This window comes from Marmota flaviventris, chromosome 6 (assembly GCF_047511675.1).
Source record: "Marmota flaviventris isolate mMarFla1 chromosome 6, mMarFla1.hap1, whole genome shotgun sequence".
NCBI lineage: Eukaryota > Metazoa > Chordata > Mammalia > Rodentia > Sciuridae > Marmota > Marmota flaviventris.
The window spans coordinates 55,895,415-55,914,664 of record NC_092503.1 but is presented as its reverse complement, the minus strand read 5'-3'; the positions used below and the strand labels follow the sequence as shown (position 1 = coordinate 55,914,664).

The 19,250-nt window shown below is 35.3% G+C and overlaps 1 protein-coding gene across 4 annotated transcripts in view; it reads right to left on the bottom strand.

The window, feature by feature from the left end:
* Positions 1-19,250, bottom strand: part of Pdss2 (decaprenyl diphosphate synthase subunit 2) — a 280,419-nt gene that overhangs the window by 89,628 nt on the left and 171,541 nt on the right. The window lies entirely within an intron of this gene.

Here is a 19,250-nt window from a genome sequence, read left to right as displayed (position 1 = left end):
AAGAAAGTGGGCTTTAGTTCAACAACAGAACACATGGAAGACTATTTTAACCAAAATTAGATATTTCTGAGATATCGACTTATTATTGTATCCCCAAACATTTCAGATTAGAGAAATGTCACCATCAATGTCATAATGATTAGCCATCTGAGCAAGTAATTAAGCAGGAGATGTTTCTTCATTTCTGGCATTGCAACAGCAGCATTGCTTGCTTATGTGTGCAAATGCAAAAATGTTTTCTGTGTCATGTTTAAATTGGACTTTACATCAGTGCCATACACTGTTCCTCAATCTTTTGAATAATAATTTAGAGTCCAGTGAACCAGTAGCAGCAACCCTTCACATGAGCTGGCTTCTCCTGCCACCTTTCTTTGTTGGCTATAGGAGGGGAAAGGCTGCAACATGGGGAAGGAAGTAAAAGAACAGTTGTGTATCTAATTGCTATTTTCAAGCAAACTGTTGATCTTTCCCACTTCATTCACCATCTTCTCATCAAAGATAAGGAATAGATAGGACCCAGGTGCCTCAGAATTTAACACAATTACAGATCTAACTGAACTTTGCAATGAATTTCTTAAATGGTAATTTAAGGGACAAATTTAACAATTTCAAAGGAATATATAATTGCTTCATACTTTATCTTTTGGCAAGGGTAACTATAATTTAATTTTTTTGACTGAAATACTAAGATGATGACTACCATCATAATAGATGTTGTGATGAGTAAGGCCTGAGTTATAATAAGTTGTCTTCACAAAATATAAAAATTGAGAGAAGTAGGGGGGTAGAAAAGAAAAACAATGACAAAAATATTCTCATATTGCTATACAAAGATAAATGTAACATTTTTATGGAAAAAAAGCTGGGCTGGGAGTGGTGATGTACACCTATAATCCCAGAGGCTTGGGAAGCTGAGACAGGAGGATCCTAAGTTTAAGGCCAGCCTCAGAAGCTTAGTGAGGCCCTGTCTCAAAAGGGCTAGGGCTAGGGATGTGGCTCAATGGCAAATTGACTTGGGCTAAATCCCCAGTTACCCCCCCCCCCCCAAAAAAAAGAGGCAGGCTACAAGGTAAGAGTAGTATAATCGGTATTTTTAGAATAAGAATGAGGTCAATCTGTGTGTTAATATATATAAAGAAAAAAATTTGAGAGACAACAAAATAATAATAATGATAATGTATAAGTGACAAATTCTAGATGATTTTTAATAAAAACATTTCTTTGACCTCTTTGAATAAATTTATAACTGCTTAAATTTCACAATTGTTTAAATATACCATGGATTACATTTTCACCCCCTTTTTATTGTAGTGATTTTATTTTATTATTACTATTATTATTTTGGGGGTACCAGGGATTGAACTCAGGATACTTGGCCACTGAGCCACATCCCCAGCCCTATTTTGTATTTTATTTAGAGACAAGGTCTTACTGAGTTGCTTAGCACCTCACTGTTGCTGAGGCTGGCTTTGAACTCATGATCCTCCCATCTCAGCCTCCCCAGCCGCTGGGATTACAGACATGTGCCACTGTGCAGGGCTTACTGTATCATTTTTATAACCAGAAAAAAAAATTATTTCCTTGGGAGATTGAGTGGTGGAGCACATCCTGTTTTTAGTCTTGGAGTGCCTTCAAGCTAAGTTGTGCCCATAAATTGATTTATAGAATACATCAGTAAATAGTTTCTGGACTAGCAAAAATAAGATCAGTAAGTGGTGGTAGGCATTCTGTGCAGACAAGTTGTGTCTTTCTCAATAAATATGACTCAGGAGGTACTGTCAGTTAGCATTTGACAGATGGACAAGATTCAACAGCACTGTCGATGTTTAGCTAGTATACCAGACTACTTTGGTTTGAGCAAAAAAGTGCCTATCTCAAAAGTAAAATACAACTAAATCTTCAGAAAAATGATAACTATAAATGAATGTGGCTCAATTAAAGCTCAATTCAGCATAAGTTGAGTTGATGTAGTAAAGTAGCATAGTTGTATTTTAATTCGTTTAAAAAGGCTACTCTGCAACTTCATTTACTTAGTGTATAAAAATGGTGGTGATCGTTAAACATTTATAATCCTCTTTGAAAAATTTGTCCTTGAAAGGTTATTTTAATGACAGTTTTTACTACAGTGTGGAGTAACAAAACAACATGTGATCCATCACTCTATTTAGGAGGCAAATGAACCCGGAGCCCCTCAGCTTTTACTACTCTTAACAGCTGCTAGCAAAGTTAACAGTCGTGTGAGCGTGCATCTGCAATGCTGATGGCATTAATTATACACAAATTTATCACATTCCCTTCTTCCACCTCAGGAACAGACAGCAATGTATAAAGCAGTTGCAAAAGTAAAAACACTCTTGGGGAAGAATAAATTTTCATATACATCTTGGGAGGGATGAATTTAGTGTAAATATGTCCTTTTCAAAGAGCTTTGGCATTTGAAGGAATACTGTTAAGATTTCTTTTTAAGCCACAGAAACTATATTACTGAGAAAACATCTTACAGAAAAATCCTTTTACAGATAGTGGCTGTTAAATAGACTGCTAAGGGTAATCAGAGCAGTTAGTGTCACTCTTTAGTTCCTTCTTGCACAAATGGAGATATGCACATAAAGATGGACAGGTTGGCACAGACAAGGTAAGGCAGAGAGGGAATAGGTAAGGTGTAGCACTCTCCCATGGAGATCAATAATGGCACTTGACATTTGAAATTCATCATTTATAAGCTTGGTTTAAGTAAACCATTTCATTCCAGGTGGATTTGGTCCCCAGTGCTCAGCCAGGGCTTCTAGCCTGGCAGCCTCAGTGGAGAAACAACCTCTGAAGAACACGGGGAAGAGCAGCAATGGCCAAATAAGGGGGAAATCCACTCAGCTACCACCTGGGCACAAATAGCCCAGATGAGCCCCACTCTGCAAGCTGATTAATATAAATGAGTGGCTTTGATGAAGCCATCGCTGAAGTCTATGAAAGAAAGGCTCTCCTCTCCTTCCCATCAGACAAGGACTGGGTTTAATGAAGGAAAGGATGAAAGGTCTGTTGAAATAAACACACCACTAACTCAGAGGAGTTCTGGAGGAAGCTTCTCACTTGGCTGTTTGAAGGGAGCCTTTTCAATGCTGCCAAATGTGTAAGGCCTTTCTTATTTGTGGGAGGGATAACAATCTGTTCTACTGAGCTGGAAGTTCTTTCTGGCTAAGGCGGGACAGCAGAGATAGAAATGGCACTACCATAGGACAGGTGCAGCAAAAAGTAAGCAAATTGATAATCTTAATTTTTAATTTAGAACAGCTGATACATTGGTTTATAAACTACTGGTAACATTTGTCAAAAAGGTTTTGGGAAAATTCAGTGAACTAAACAAAAGTATAAAATTTCCACTGGTACAACTAGAAAGAAATAGGTCCACAAGTTCAGGAAAATGGTTGAAAATAAAGTATTAAGCTTTAATTTTATATAAAGTGCTCAGTTTTAATTTTATATTGGTCAGTACATATATTCCATAAACACTTGCTAATAGACTACTATATGCCTGGCACTATACTAATGAAACTAGTGCCATCAGGCCAGAGTTGTACCTTAAGATATTACCCAAGAGAGACCTAAATCATAATTTAAAAACATTTTTTAATTCGTTCTTTTTTATATATACATGATAGTAGAGTGTATTTTGACATAGGGAGTAAACTTACTAAATCATAATCTTTAATTAATATATGAAAAGATATCTGGAGTTAAGATACCACTATGGGATCATGTGTAAACAAACTCTAATAAGCAAATTTATTATATGTTACATCATTTGCAATATATGCTTATTATACTAGCTGTTCTTTTTAAAACAACACACTCATTGATCTTGTAAAGATAAAGGCCCTTAATTTGTCTCTGATCACTTGGAGGTTAATATACAGGTGAGCTGCACGACCTCAGGCTAGCCATGTCACTTCTTTGGACCTCAATTTGCTTATCTAGGTAAGCAGTATCTGGATTTTGTCAACAATAAGCTCCATGATCAAAAATATTTAAATATGCAACTATATATACTTTTTATTCATAACTGTAACTAGATTCTGAGAATTGAATGTAGTAGTCATAAAACAAAGTAATTCTGATATTATCATTGTAGTTAGCTGCTTTGTTTTTCATCTTATAAGGGAATTCCTGAATACAAAGTCTGTATTTGGAACACCATATTCTCAGTACTTCGGTTACTTAGTGGTGCTGTTACTGAGTTTTGAATGTATTTTTCAGGACATTTCATTGATCAACTTTTTTTCATTGTGGCTAAAAATCTCCATTTTGCCTTCACAACTTCTTCATCTGAGGGCCCTCTCAATGACGACAACTGGAAGGCTGTTGCTGGCTAGAACTAGGTCTTACAAGAGTTTCTGAAATTTAAAAATTGCAACCCACAGTAAGGATTACACTTTCCCTCATGACATCCACATAAACACATGTATATACACGTGTGTTTAAAATTTCATAAAACAAAATTTCATTATGCCTGTACTTTCTATTGTGTTCCATTTCCAAAAAGTGTTAATAGTGACTAACTAAATTGACTACACACTCACCAATGAATAGGAAGTGATGTGTGGTTTGAAAGACTATCCTATTCCATCAAAATGATAATACATATCATACATGTCAGGCCTTGGTTAGTCATCTAAGTTTCATGTGAGTTCCCCCAAATTTTTGAAAATTTTTAAACATTATTATTCTGAAATATATTTTAAAAGGTATTGTTTTCTTTATCACTTTATACCAAAAACATGTCAATTAACTGAAGGTAAACAGAAAGACAAAGATGGAATCTTTCTTGGACACTCTGGGATATATTCTGTTATGGTGCATTTTTAATCTTATGGGTCTAAATCACTAATGTTTTTGACACTTAGTTTCGATCCTGGTAGATTAAAAAATAAATTGGCTTAAGACAACATTTGGCCATAGGGCTAGGAATTTCAGTAACTTCCTTGGACTTATGAGTATATCTTCCAAGTTCCAGGGTTGCCATGTCTTTTGGATAACAGTTCACTTTTCAGCTCAATCAGCTCCTATTCAAATTGGGATGCACTAAAAGGCAGATGTTTGTAATTCAGAGACATCCCAAGGTTTGTACTCTAAAGGCAAGAACAAAAATCAAAGTATGAATCATGTGCACTAAAATCTACACATCTTGACTGAAACTGTTAATTGTATTTCCCCCAAATACCTTTGCAGCTCTTAAAACTCCATGATTTAAGGAATTTAAAAAATAACTGGCCCTCTGATACTGTGTTCTAGAAAGTTATATAATCCTTCCCTGCTCCCTTTCTTCAATAAAATGAAGTATTAGAAATTTGGGACTGGCTGCACTGTACCTTTGAATCAAATAAGGGATATCCCTGGGTCAAAAAATTTTCAAACTGTGAAAATATACAATTGGATTTTTTTGGGGGTGGTGGTGATGGTGTTATGCTGGGGATTGAACCCAGGGTTATTTTATCACTGAGTTACATTTCCAGCCTGCCTTCTGCCTTTTTTTAAGTTTGAGACAGGGTCTCACTAAGTTGCTAAGGCTGACCTTGAACTTGTGATCCTCTTGCCTCGGCCTCCTGAGTTGCTGGTAAAAGGCATGAGCCACCACGCCTAGCTACACCCCCGGTTTTAAACTGGTATCTTGACTGCTTAACATGAGTGTAAACCGGAAATGTTTCAAAATAAATTTGAACAATTATCATTTTGCCTGATCATTCTCAGAAATTTACATTTGTATATTACCTTAAGGCTTTTAAAGTACTTACACAAATGAAGCCATATAAGTTTCTCAACACAAATCTACTATGGAAAGAGTTCACTAATGTGGAATGTTGCTTTAGACTGCTGAAATATGCACATAAATCTTATCTCTGACTTGTCCAAAGATTTTGAATTCTCTATTACATACTTGCTTTTATTAATAATTTTTCTTGATTACTTTTTCTTTGCATATCATTCCATTTTCTAGCCAGGATCTAGTTTAATGTACAAGTTAGACTCTTTCTTATAAGACTCCGAGTTGTAAAATATCATGGTTCTTTGTTGGTTTGTTAGTTTTCTATTTAGTTAAGCATAAGCATTCTGGAGCCAGATTGCCTGTATTTAGGCAGCAGCCCTACTCTTTATTAGCAGCATTACCTCAGGGAAATTACTGACCTTTTCCTTGTGCCTCAGAAGACATTATAAACCAGTTAACATACATAAAGCATTTAAAATAGTTTCTATCATGTAGTAAGCACTTGAAGATATGTTGTTATTATTTTAAAAGTATTTGGTAGCAATTTTAAGAAAGACTTTCTATTGAATTTTTTATTTCAATGATAAAAACTGGAACATTAAGACATTAGATAGGGGCTGGGGATGTGGCTCAAGTGGTAGCGCGCTCGCCTGCCATGCGTGCGGCCCAGGTTTGATCCTTAGCACCACATACAAAGATGTTATGTCCGCCAATAACTAAAAAATAAATATTAAAAATTCTCTCTCTCTCTCTCCTCTCTCTTAAAAAAAAAAAAGACATTAGATAGTTTGGAGAAAAAGATAAATGACCTGAACCTGTAATTCTGAGAGTAAAATAAGGGTTCACATGTTAATGGCTAACGGGAAAGAAAAAGAAAAAGAAAAGGCCAAGGCTAGATACTTCAGTGTTCATTCCACTATACTTTGTAGTATTTTATGTCTTTTCTAAGAGTATAAAATAGGTAAGTGCTATGTAACTCAACCCATTATGAAAGTACAAGTGACCTGCAAGAGTGCAGCTATTAGTAATTAAATAGTTAATCTGATATTCTAAACAAGGTAATTGTTCTTTAAAAACAAAAGACTGGACATATGATATTTTGTGTTTTCCCAATTTCTGGCTGATCTATCACACACAGTGAAAATGGCTCCATAACAAAGACAATGAAACCACATGAATGACAACAAATAATTTAAAGCATTTTCTAAACTGCTTAAAAAGAAACTTGCTTGGCACAGCCATACTTTCCAACAAACCCACTTTAATGTTTTCATGGTTTACAATATCAGAAATGACCTCAGGGTCAGGCATTTGTCAGTTAATGACCTGTTGGGCTAATGGCCTTCAGCTTTGCCTTGGGCACACAAGTCCTCCAGTCGGTCATTAGCTGCCAAAAAAGGGCTCTCCCAATCACTATTGTTAAATAAATAAATTTGCTCCTGGGCTTAGGCCTTATAAGCCAACTCTGGCTTCGAGTGAATTTTTTCCCTAAGTATTTAAACTCTAAAGATTTAAGAAAATAATGGAAATACTCAGACCAAAGTTATATCAATACCACTGAGCTATATGTGGCTATTAATGAAAAGTGGTCTTTTGAATACTCTTATTTCTTTTATGGTGTCAGAATTCATTATTAGTCTAATACAGCAGGTACCAGATTACAAATACACAGTATTTTGGAATTTCATCTGTAAGTTAATTGTTTGGAGTTTGTACCACATTTTCCCAACAATTAGCAAGGTTACAAACAAGGTCCACAAAGCAAAGCAAAGTTACATAAAGGCAGCCACAAAAGCTTGATCAGTTCATACTGTCAGAAATACCATATACTTTACGTAAAAATAGATTAGTAGAAAACCACACCTTAAAATACCTGCAATTTACCAACACAAGAGGAAAAATAAAATAGAGAACATCTGCTAAATTATCTTTAAATATTGACAGTTAGTAGGAAATTTGGTTTATAAGAGGATGCGGAGAGAGACACTGGTTCTTTCTTACTTCAGTTTCATTTCTAACTATATAATATTCCTTTTTCTTCACGCAAGAGTATACTAAGCTTTGCCCTGACGTTTTTCAACTCCAAGTAAAGGTTCTTGGCTTCCTTTTTCTTTTTGAAAGGAACAAGGAAAAAGCAAAAAGGTGGTTGACAATTTTTCTGAAATAAAAGGTAAGAAAACAAAGAATGAAAAATTGGAGGAAAAGGGCTGAAAAGGATGTGAATGCACTCTGGAGATTGACCAAGGTGAAATTAGTACTGAGTTGTGAACAGTAAGAGACAAAGATCTGCACCATGTGAAGAAAGGATGGGTGGAGATAAGAGATGCTGGGCCAGGCTGCTGAGAATGCAGAGGAAGGAATCCACCGTTCATCACCCAGTACTTTTGTAAACTACCAACTCAGGAAGTTCCCTGTGTAAAATCACTAGAAGGGCAAAAGAAGAGTAAAGGAGAGCTTGACTTTTGAAAATAGGACTTTCCCCATTCCCCTGGCTTTAGAGAAATAGTAATTTGACCTAGTGAAAATGGAGGGGGGAAAAGTCTATTTAATTAAATTTACTTCTGGAAAGTAGATATGGAACTTGCAAAAATTAAAGTTGTTAAATGTATTATAAGATTGCTATAACCAGTTTGGCCAACCATGTATGGTGTTCAACCCTGACTATTTCAGAAGATGTGTTTCTACAGGATACAAATTTTTTTAAAAGCATGTTTTTGAATGCCAGGCATATGGAAGAAACATGCAAGCTTATCTTGCTCTTCTTTATTGTCAGGTTTCCAGACTGACAGACACTCAGAGAAGTGTCCATTTTGTAGGATGGCATTTGACCTTCCTATGCCAAAGAGAAATTATAGTCCATTGTTTTGTAGCATCAAATTGGGCAAAGTTCAAGATTTTAATGAGAAAATAAATTTTAAAAGACATATTTGTCTTCTTATTTCTAGTACATTTTGCACACACTAATAATTTATCACTTGTACTTTAAAGATCTAGCAGATTCAAAGTGAATATAGTCTGTTTAATATGTGACCACAGTAATTTTATGATGGCATTTTGACTTTTCTATTAAATTGATATGGAGATAGGCTCTTTTATTGTTACAATACATGACACCTCATTTACCTTCTGCACCCATTTATTCTAGTCTTGAAAATCTACAGTTGAGTGTGTTATATGTAGTAAAGAGTATTAATCTTGGGTATTAAGCTAAAGAGACTAAAAGATATTAATTTGGACCCAGGTGTGATGGCAGATGCTGGTAATCTCATTGACTCGGGAGGCTCTGGGAAAGGAGCAAGTTTGAGACCAGCTTCAGCAACTTAGTGAGGCTCTAAGGAACTCAGCAAGACCCTGTCTCAAAATTAAAATAAAAAGGATTGATAATTTCTATAAGTAAAATACTGCTTGGCAAAACTACATAGACAATGGGGCTGGGGTTATAGCTCAGTTGGTAGAGTGCTTGCCTCACATGCACAAGGCCCTGGGTTTGAATCCCCAGTTCCACACACACACACACACACACACAAATGCACCCCACAACAGACAATCTGAATTAATCAGATCCAAACCTATCACTCCTTTTGACTCCCCTCCAAAAGCACAAGGAAGAAGAAAAGCTGGGAATCAGCCTGGTTCAGTGGTGCATGCCTGTAATCCCAACTACTCCACAAGCTGAGACAGGAGGATCTCAAATTCAAGGCTACCTGGGCAACTTAATGAGACCTTGTCTCAAAAATAAAAAATAAAACTACATACACACTGTCAAAATAATGCCTGTTTTAAATAAATGTGATAGAGAAAAATTTAAAGTTATATAATGTAAGCATGTTTTTAGGATTTCACTTTCAACATGAATTGAAAAGTAAAATTAATATAACAGATAAGACAAACATCAAGTAAAAGCAGCCTCTTTATTAAAATATATATATACAGTATAAAAGGAGATTTATATGCATAAATTGAGCATATTTACACAAACAAAATTCTTCCTTGTAAACAACATATTTATGCCTTTAGGAAAACAAAGTTAGCATAAGGAAATACATCAGCTATGTAAGGAGTACATCTGTGCCACCGGTTATTTAGAAATATGAATCACTAATGCTTAATAAAATAGCCCCCAGGAGTGACATCAGGACAATGCTCTTGGGTTTTTAGACAAGACCCAGGCTGATTCACAGTCTCCCATCTGATGTACAGCCACAAGTCCATTAAATGAAAATGACTACAAAAATTAAAAAGAAAATACTAATAACATGGTGAGTTCAATTCTTTAAATACTAGGTGTATCACTAAACATGTAAAATAAAAGATTGTTGAAAAACAAAAAAGAGGATGACAAATAGTAATCCATAGTCTTATTTGCACTGTGGCTTAATTCTAAAATACAAATGCAATCTAAATAAATATGGGATGAGAGAAAACTTATAATGTCCAGCTAGATTTCTAAATTATAGTGCTTTTCAATTTTATGATTTTCCCTCCCAATTATTATTCTTTTTTTTTTTTGAGACAGAGAGAGAGAGAGAGATAATTTTTTTTTAATATTTATTTTTTAGTTTTCAGCGGACACAACATCTTTGTTTGTATGTGGTGTTGAGGATCCAACCCAGGCTGCAGGCATGCCAGGCGAGCGCGCTACCATTGAGCCACATCCCCAGCCCCGCCTCCCAATTATTTAACATGTCTCAGTGATAATTTGATGCTCAAACACTAAAGTTTTAGATTCTGGCATGACCATACCATTGTAACATTCAGTGATATTCTACATAAACACATATAGAACAACTTATCTCAAAAGAGTCAGTCAATTTATGGCTTAAAAAGAGGCATTTTGAGGGCTGGGGTTGTGGCTCAGTGGTAGAGCGCTTGCCTAGCATGTGTGAGGCACTGGGTTCAATTCTCAGCACCACATGAAACTAAATAAAATAAAGGTCCATCAACAACTAAAAAAATATTTTAAAAAAAGAGGCATTTTGAGCAGGGCACATGACACATGGCTGTAATCCCAGTAGCTTGGGAGACTGAGGCAGGAGGATCTCAAGTTCAAAGCCAGTCCCAGCAACTTAACAGGTCCTAAGCAACTTTGAGAGACCTGTCTTAATAATAATAATAATAATAATAATAATAATAATAATAATAATAATGGACTGGGCATGTGCTTCAGTGGTTTAAGTACCCCTGGGTCAATCCCCAGTACTAAAAACAAAAATAAAAACACAACAAAAGAAGCATTCTGAATTTTCTTAGTCCAGGTCTTTACTCAGTGAGGTGCTAGTATAAAAAGTTGCCCTTATATTCCATAATTGAATAAAAATCTAAGCATTAATTTTTAAACTTATTCTTGAATTCAAAATCTTGTTAATTTGCACTTATGTGACTCTAGCTATAATATTAAAAAGACAATTACCAGAGGATTAATATACCAATTTCTATACTTGAAGATATTTAAAAATCTAAGTGTTACCTAAGGCAATTACCTTGAAGACCCCTAATATCTTTAGGGAAAAGCCAAAGGGAGAATAATTGACTTTGCTAATTTTACCCTTGGCAATTATAAAACAGCTCTGAATTTCATCTGACTACAGAACCCTTCATCTAATGGTCTGCCCCTGGAGAAGTATGGTTATAAACATATAATACAGAAATTCAGACAAGAATCCAGCAGCACAAGAAAATGGAAAATTGGTAGAATGAATAAGTCATAAAATATTAAAGTTGCTGCAAATATGCCAATTTTAATTACCAAGTTAAATATATACTCTCAAAGAAAAAGCGGGCTGTCACTGTGAAAAAACAGTGACATTATAAACAGAAATTGTCTTAGGTTCTGCCTGCTCCCTCAATGCTGTGATGTCTATTTATGTTGCTTTACTGAAATTTTCTTTCTTATAAAAGAAAACTCAAATATCATTAAATAGAATCGAACTATACGAAGACATTAACCATATGTAGAGATAAGAAAACTTAATACTGCCTAAAGAAATGTTTATTGCCACTTCCTCCTTTAAAACTAAAACCAAAATAAAACCACAAAAACAATTCTAAGATAGTATTAAAGTTAATCTAATTAAGTTTATGGGAGACTCATTTAATAAAATAAGTCCTCTTCTGAGATATTACTTAACCTTCCTTGAAAAACCATTCTCATGAAAACACTGTCAAAGTAAATTAAATAAACTGGTTCTGAATATGGGAGACTGGAATTATCAAACAGAATTCTTGATTTTTCAAGCCTTTTAGTCATCCCTTATTATTGCCTCAGTTTGAAATACTCTTCATATGATTTTGATGCCATCTCTTATTATCAAAATAAGATAAAGCCTAGATTTTTAGAAAATCAATCATGGACCCTGGACATGGTACTCAGTCTTTCACCAAAAGTGTGCTGGTGAAGCACCTTTTAAAATTGACCTTGTAGAGCTTTAAAGAAGGTACAGAATAAAGGCCTCAATTTAACACATAATTATAAATACAGGAACCAAACCAAACCAAACAAAAACCCCACATCGCTGCCTAACAAGGAGAAAAAAAAAATCCTCTCCAAAGAAGATTGATAAAATGCAAATCTAAAGGTACAAACCTACACAAAGACCAAGAAGGTACAGCGCTCACTGGAGGGGAGGAGGTGCCTGATTATTCTTATTTCAAGCAGAAGCTTCAAGCTGATTTGTTGTTGGATATTCTAGCCCCACTCCCCCACAGCCCCCCACCCGCCCCAGCCCCAGCCTCTGCCCCAGCCCCATTCCCAGCCCCAGCCTTTGTAAATCAAGTAGTGCTACTGAAATCCAGTGCCTAATGGAGCAGATGGTAGAGGTCTTAGACTCTGGAACATTTATAGTGATGCTTCTGAATGCAAAACACCAAGAGTGGATTTCACAGACTGCGAATTTGATTTGATTTTGATGGGAGTAAAGCCTCCATTTTCACTGAACTTGAACCACAGGGAAAGAGAGAATGTATGACCGGCATGAGGTAGTTAAGAAAAAGGAACACATTAAATATTCTTGTAAAGGGAAGAGGTTCAAACAAGTGCCTATTGGTGTCATGAATGTGTCTATACATTAAATCACATCTTAAACACATTTATAAAAGACTTCATCAAAATAGCTTGAAGTAAGTTCAAGCTAATGTGAGACAAAATAGAAGGAGTTTGTCTAAAGACAATGAGCCTTAGTTTCTTTCCTGAGCTGGGACCATATTGAGGCTAAACTTCTAAAACATGGATCATTAAGCAACTGGTCCAGAATAACTCATCAGGGATGTGTGTCTAATCTATGATGACTGACTAGTTTATATGTCTAGAGCTGCTCACACATAGCTCAAGGCACCAGGAAATGCTACCAGACCCGCACTTTCAAAAAGGCCTCTTCCTTCTTTAGGCAAGGCCCACCCTTACTCACAGACCACAGAAGGTATGCGAGAGGAAAGATGCCTTACACAGTCAGTGACTCCTAGGGAGAATAAAGCACTCATCCTTCCCTTAACATGTGAATCCAGTGTTGGAGAGAATTAAGTACCATATAACATTATACAAATTTCAGGTGAATGAAATAAAAAGAATGCCCAATGAGAGGGAGATCTGAGATTCTGTTTTGAGATAATTTATTATGCTTCATATGACAAGTTCATTTCTTTAACTTTTTCCCCACATGAATATAAACTACATATTAAAGGTATTATTTTATTCTTTTAAATCAATAGTTATATCTCAAAAATATGTGCTAGCCCAAAATGTACAAATATGATGGAAATGTAGGGAAGAATGCTGTGTGTCTCCCAGTGTCTATTCTCTGTGTCTTCCAGAGTTTTGGCTGGAAACATGGCCAGTGAAATGTAAGCAGAAGGATCTTGTAAAACTTCTGAGAAATGTCCTTGAAATGTAGATATTATAATTTAGAAGTACCATATAACTAAAATTTTAGACTTTTTAAAAGATGTATTTATTAACTAATAATCAAGTTTGTTATTTTGGTAAACTCAACTAGTTCTATTTAAAAACTATTTTTAAAAATGAAATTTCACGGCTGGGGCTGTAGCTCAGTAGCGGAGCACTTGCCTAGCATGCCTGAGGCACTGGGTTTGATCCTCAGCACCACATGGAAATAAACAAATAAAATAAAGGCCTCCTGTCCCTACACAACTACAAAAAATAAAAAAAAATAAAATTTCAAAAAATTAACATATATATATATATATATATATATATATATATATATATATAATTTTTTTAGTTGTTGATAGACCTTTATTTTATTTATTTATATGTAGTGCTGAGAATCGAACCCAGTGCCTCACACATGCCAGGCAAGTGTGCTACCACTGAGACACAGCCCCAGCCCCTAACATTCATATATTAAGATAGGAAAAACTGCTGGGCACGGAGCACAAGCCTGTGATCCCAGTTACTCAGAAGATTAAGGGCAGGAGGATCACAAGTTCCAGGCCAGCCTTGGCAATTTAGTGAGATCCTGTTTCAAAATTAAAAGAAAGAAAATTAAAAAAAAAGAACTGGGGATGTTGTTCAGGCTCTGGGATCAATTCCAAGTAGGACAAAATAAATAAATAAGAAAAACTTCTTTTTCTTCTTCTTTATCCTTTTTTTTTTTTTGGTACCAGAGATTGAACCCAGAGGCGCTTAACCATTGAGCATGTCCTCATGTTTTTTGTTTTTTTTTTAAATAATTTACTTAGAAACAGGGTCTTGCTGAGTTGCTCAATGTCTTGCTAGATTGTAGAGGCAGGCTTTGAACTTGTGATCCTCCTGCATCAGCCTCCTGAGCTGCAGAGATTATAGGCATGCGCCAAAGAGCCTGGCAAAAACTTCTTCACAATACTGATTAATTGAATATCAAAAAATAATAAGTAGAAGTGGAATAATTATTGTTACCATTTTGTTCAGCCCCTTCCTTGCTTGTGTAGGGAAAAATATCAATGGAAACTTTTTTCTCTAAAAGCCTTATTTGCTGTCCCATTTGTTGAATACTTTAGATTACCAGTTTATTTTGAACAAAATGCTACCACACATTTAATGACTTATTTATTTATTTATTTGTACTAAGTATGGAACCCAGGGTTGCTTAACCATGAGCCACATCCCTAGCCCTTTTTTTTTTAAAGAGAGAGGAAAGAGAGCGAGCGATCGAGAGAGAGAGAGAGAGAGAGAGAATTTTTGATATTTATTTTTTTAGTTTTTGGCAGACACAACATCTTTGTTTGTATGTGGTGCTGAGTATCGAACCTGGGCCGCACGCAAGCCAGGCGAGCGCACTACTGCTTGAGTCACATCCCCAGCCCCCTAGCCCTTTTTAATATTTTATTTAGAGACAGTGTCTTGATGAGTTGCTAAGTGCCTCACTAAGTTGCTGAGGCTAGCTTCAAACTCACAATCCTCCTGTCTTAGCCTCCTGAGCTAATGGGATTATAGGCTTGTGCCACTGCGCCCAGTAAGGTATATTTTTATACTTCCAAATCCTATAGTTCAGAAACTCTAACAATAGAGATATTCGTGAATTTTGATGTAGCAATAGATTTTATTTCAATTAGAGGAATATTGATGCATGTTTGGATGAAACTATGAATTATATGTGTGCCATAAACAATTCCAGCTACTCCATAGATTTCTTAATGCAGTAAGAACATTGATTTTACCACAAATACTGTGCTTCTTCAAATTTTGTACTTGTACTGTTATTATAAACTCATAATTTTATCAACACTGAACTTTTAAAAATATTTTTGTTTTAATTAGTTATACATGACAGTAGAATGCACTTTGATACATCATATATAATGGAGCATAATTTCTCATTCTTCTGATTCTATATGATGTAGAATCCCACTGGTTGTACCGTTATATATGTACACAGGGTAATAATATCTAATTAATTCTACTATCTTTCCTATACTCATACCCCCTCCCCTTCCTTCACTTCTATTTGCCTAATCCAAAGTAACTCTATTCTTCCCTAGCCCCTACCACTTATTGTATATCAGAGAAAACACTTGGCCTTTGGTTTTTTGGGATTGGCTTTTTTTGCTTAGCATGATATTCTCTAGCTCCATCTATTTACCAGCAAATGCCATCATTTCATTCTTCTTTAAGGATGAGTAATATGTCACATTTTTTATCCACTCATCTGTTGAAGGGCATCTAGGTTGGTTCCGTAGTTTAGCTATTGTGAATTGAACTGCTATTAACATTGATGTGGCTATGTCACTGTAATATGCTAATTTTAAGTCCTTTGGGTATAAACTGAGAAGTGGTATACCTGGGTCAAATGGTAGTTCCATTCTAAATTTTCTGAGGAATCTCCATACTTCTTTCCATAATGGTTGCACAAATTTGCATTCCCACCAGCAATGTATGCATGTACTTTTCCCCCCATATCTTCACCAACATTTATTGTTGTTTGTATTCTTGATAATACAAACATTCTTGCCATTCTGACTAGGGTGAGATGAAATCTTAAAGTAGTTTTGATTTGCATTTCTCTAATTGCTAAAGATCTTGAATATTTTTTCATGTTTGTTGATCGATTGTATTTTTTCTTTTGTGAAGTATCTATCTGTTCAGTTCTTTAGCCCATTTATTGATTGGGTTATTTGGGTTTTTTTTTGATGTTAAGATTTTTAGTATCCTGGAGATTAATGCTGTACCTGAGGTGCGTGTGGTATAGATTTTCTCCCATTCTGTAGGCTCTCTCTTCATGTTATTGTTTCCTTTGTTGAGAAGAAAGTTTTAGTTTGAACCCACTCCATTTATTGATTCTTAATTTTATTTCTTGCACTTTAGGAGTCTTGTTAAGGAAGTCAGATCCTAAGCTGACATGGTGAAGATTTGAACCTACTTTTTCTTCTATTAGGCACAGGGTCTCTGGTCTAGTGCCTAAGTTTTTGATCCACTTTGAGTTGAGTTTCATACAGGATGAGAGATAAGGGCTTAATTTCATTTTGTTACATGTGGAGTTTCAATTTTCCCAGCACCATTTATTGAATAGGCTATCTTTTCTCCAGTGAATGTTTTTGGTGCCTTTGTCACTCACAAAGGGTTTATCTTTGGCAGATTATACTCATAAAAATTTTACTTTGATCCCATGAATGGACAGAAAGAAAAAAAATCCAAATCATTTTTAGAATTAACTTAAATGATTTAACAATGGAAGCACCTGACAACACTGAACTAAAACTGAAATTATTTAACTATTTACTAAGTTCTTCTGCCAATGCTTCCCTTTCCAATGTGCACATAAAACCATATAGTTGAAAATGAATGACATTAACTTAGAAGAGTATTTATTTATCTACACAAATTATGTCTCTTAGAGTGGCAGGTATATATACCTTCTGTGCTGCATGTGTTAGATCATCATCTTTAGGCAGTGGTCTTAAATTAACTACCAGCTTCCACAGATTCTGATACTTCTCTAGCAAATTTGATTCTCATTTTCATGTGGTTAGTGATATCACTATGGCCTCTAAAGTGGATAGTAAATGTCAACAAACATTTTGTGCAAGTTACATGTTCCTTATCAAATTTCTCCAAACACAAAAATGTAGTACTTTAAAAAAAATGAAACATATATTTTTAGTTTTTTTCAGCTCACTCCTGCTAAAAGGACTTATAAAAACAAAGTGCTGTAAAAAATATAAAATAGTTACCAGATTTCCACTATACAAGCAAGCATGCTCAGCCTACTTTTTACTTGCTGTACAACACAAGTGACCAGTTCTGACTTCTCACATATATTTTATAGACATCAAACCTATGTTTCCCACTGAGCTTACACAGTGGTACCTGGCAGCTTTTTTTTTTTGTACCAGGGATTGAACTCAGGGGCACTTGACCACTGAGGAACATCCCCAGCCCTATTCTGTATTATGTAGAGACAGAGTCTCACTGAGTTGCTTAGCACCTCGCTTTTGCTGAGGCTGGCTTTCAATTCATGATCCTCCTATCTCAGCCTCCTGAGCCACTGGGATTACAGGCATGTGCCACCATGCCTGGCTACCTGGCAGCTTTGTGACTTGTAGTCCATGCATGGATCATGGTACAATTGGTTGATAACACCAAGTAGCTAACTAGGGCAGCAGTGGCAAATAACTTCTCTCATGACTTAATACAGAAAGGAGTTATCTCAGTCTAGACATTTGTATTTAAGTGTATTTTGTGGGATCAGCAATTGCCCTGCAATGAGGAGGTGTTAATTACACTGTGTCTAAAAGGGCTGTGAAAAAGAGATGAGTTACTTACTGCTGGTTGTCTTTCAGATTTAATAACACCTTAAAATGAGAACTCTGTCCACTGTGTAAGGGTTTCACAGTACAATTAGTTTATATTAGACAAAAATTAAGCAGAGGCTAGAAGTACAATGTGGAAATCTATCAAACCTGTTGTGTCTTATTCTAATGTAATAATTAGATAATAAATCCCTGTTAAAAAATGGAAAATTCAGAACAAAAGCCAAACAAGATGGTATTTGGGGAAAGCTGTCCTACACTGAGACTGTTCTTAGCAAACCAGATGTACACTCAGGTGACCTTCAAGGAAAGGAGATCTGTCCATTTTTGCCTTTCTTCCTCTTTCCTTCCTATTGACTGGAGTGAGGCATGATGGCAACTGTCTTAGACCATGAAGTGGTAAGATAAGGAGGGCAGAACAGTAAGATAGAAGGAGCCTGGGTCCTTGACTTTGCAGAATCACCATACCAACTTCTGGATGTTTTTACATGAGAGAAATAATAAAGAATCTCCTCCCACACATACACAGGCCAATGTTCTCTTGTAGTCAAACATAAACCTGATATATAAAGAATATTTCTCCTTTACAGAAAGCAGTGCGACAATATGTATCAAGAATTCTGAAAATGTTTAAACCCTTTCAATTTATCTTAAAGAAATAACCTGGAGGGGCTAGGGTTGTGGCTCAGTGGTACAGTACTCGCCTAGCACATGTGAGGCCCTGGGTTCAATCCTTAGCACCACATAAAAATAAATAAAATAAAGGTATTGTGTCCAACTACAACTAAAAAATAAATATTAAAAAAAGAAACAATCTATAATGGAAAATCAGGAATGAGAAAATTGATGTGAAAAGATATTTACTGCAGGTCTATTTGTGATGAATAAGAAGCAGACTAAATGTTGAACACTAAAGAATTTGTTAAATAAATGACATAATATCTAAATGAAAGAATATTATGCAATTATTTAAAATGTATGAAAAATGTTTTTTTTTTGAAAAATGTTAATAGCATGGGAAAATACCCACATTATAATAAGAGGTGCAAAGCAATACATAGGATTAAAAAACCTTATATACAAGCACATTCTTGTATATTATAAAAATGATCCCTATATATAAAAGTATAAATGAATAGCCAACAAATGACTACAAAGAAATACATGAAAATATTAACTAGGTAGTGGGATTATAGATAATATTTATTTATATATTCTTTATTTAGAATATTTTTTAATAATTTAATTTTAA